General features: G+C 34.6%; 1 protein-coding gene across 3 annotated transcripts in view; it reads left to right on the plus strand.

Annotated features, from left to right (window-relative positions):
- The window catches only part of LOC109851594 (EID1-like F-box protein 2), an 8,998-nt gene that overhangs the window by 2,706 nt on the left and 4,189 nt on the right, over window positions 1-2,103 (plus strand). Inside the window, exon 3 of one of the 3 annotated variants that reach the window (XR_002249900.1) lies at window positions 1,897-2,051. The exons of 1 other annotated variant lie outside the window; for it this stretch is intronic. The gene's annotated coding sequence lies outside the window, so the exon portion shown is untranslated. The remainder of the gene's footprint in view (window positions 1-1,896; window positions 2,052-2,103) is intronic. One more of the 3 variants, XR_002249899.1, reaches the window with a different exon arrangement.

A 2,103-nucleotide genomic window follows, 5' to 3' on the forward strand; every position in this document is an offset into this window, starting at 1 on the left:
TAAAAGAGTGCCAGAGGAAGGAAACAACATACAACATGTGTGACTTGATGGCAAAATATTCTATATTATCTTTGTATCTTGAGCTTCATGAATTTGTGGTCACGCCTCTCTGCAAGTTTTTTTTCCAAGTATTTTGTTGAATTTTTTAGTGAAGTACAACAGTGAAACTACATATGTTTGATGTTGGGCACATGCCCAATCTCAATTAGACACCTATTTGCATTTTTTGAATCTTTGATTCATATTCACTTATTACTATGTGTAAGGAAGTGTGCCTAATTTTAATTGGGATCTTTTGTTCTGCAATGCCTTCCACTATAAAAAATGAGTTCACTACCTCACTCATGAAACATAATCTTTCTCAATGTTCAAAAATATCACTATAATTTGTTTAAGTCTTAATGACATACTATATGTTCATGCTTTGTGTTCATGTCTTAATGACATACAATGTGTTCACTACCTCACTCATGAAACATAACCTTTCTCAATGTGAAAACAAATATTAATATAATTTTGTTTTAGTCTTAATGACATACATTGTGTTCATGATTTGTTATTTCACTTTGAGACAAAGTATCTGATTTAACGTATTCATTGTATTAATGGTGTACCTAAGAGGTATTAACCCTTAGATACTGCACAAATTTCTATGTCCAGTAATCCAAGTGCTGGTATCCTTTGATGCTCCGCTGAATCGCTGATGCCATGAACCGAGTGCAATGAATATTTTCCTTGCAATTACCCATTTGAATTTACGTTATAGTTGACATAACTATCACGATGTGTACGTATATTATTATCATATGGACTTCACTCTTAGTAAAGTATTTTCCTCAAGGTTTTAAATATTGGATATTGGTGAAATATCGGATGGTCAATATCCATATCAGATTGCGATTATCGAGGAAATATCAGGGTTATGTAGTAAATATCGGAGTGTCATATTGGATACTTGGATGGCGTGCATATATAATATAATATCCTGAAATATAATCTAAACATATTAATAATATCTAAGTATGCAAAATGTAAACAATATATGTTTAAGATCACTAAACAATTGTAGAAACATACTGAAAAAAGACCCTACTAGAATTTTGCTAAAAAACATTCTAGGGATAGAATTTTTTTTTATAAAAAACTAAATTGTTTTGCAACAATGTATATAAATGAATATATAGATCATCATATCGGCCAACACATTCGCTAATATATCTGCCATACTAGGGATATATTGCCCAAAAATTACCAAAAATCGGTAAAGGATATTGAGACCAGATTGTTTTGCAAAAAGCCTTATAAAAGGATATATTGGCTCATATATTGGGATATATTGGGGATATTTAAAACAATGGCTCTACCTGAATAGAATTATTGGATCCGCCCATGGTGAAGTACATCTTTTAATTCTCTAATTGTTGTATCCAATGTCCCTTGTAATGAACTAGGCAGGTTATAGCTCGCCATATACCTTTTTGCCTTTTTTTTTTTTTTTGCTTTTCACGTTGAGTATGTTAATGCTCATTAGAAATGTACATAAAGTGAGCACTTCAAGATGATAGACATAGCCCCTAGACGGAAAAGCTTTTATGTATTTAATTAAAGTGAAATTTTAAAACTTTTGCTCAAATCACTTCCAGTGTCTTTCACAATGCTTTCTGGTCAGTCTCTGCCTCTCTGTTGCCTCCCCTTTGTCCCAAGCACCCTGCGATAACCGATAGAGAGAAGAGGGTTAGAGATGGAATCCCAACTCATTTATGTAAAGCAGACCGGTCCTACATGAGACTTGTCTGGATTCAGCTCATACGAAGTGGGTCCTGACAGAGCCATCTTCATATAAATGAGTTACAGTTTGTGTCCTAATCAATTTCTCCTTTTTACTCTCTTGAGCAGTGTGAGAGGGCTGCTGCAGAATGATGTCCAATCTCAGAGATGACATTGGGTGACAACAATGCTGTGGGGAACAATGAACTCTGTTTTTTCAGCAAGGAGGTATAAAACATTGGCATTTAACGCTGAGCAAGCAAGCTAGGGGGTTGCTTTCCGGGGTGGTACCCTGATACTTCACCTGAACTTCCCTCATTACTACGCATAACCGCC

This window comes from Asparagus officinalis, chromosome 8 (assembly GCF_001876935.1).
Source record: "Asparagus officinalis chromosome 8, Aspof.V1, whole genome shotgun sequence".
Lineage (NCBI taxonomy): Eukaryota > Viridiplantae > Streptophyta > Magnoliopsida > Asparagales > Asparagaceae > Asparagus > Asparagus officinalis.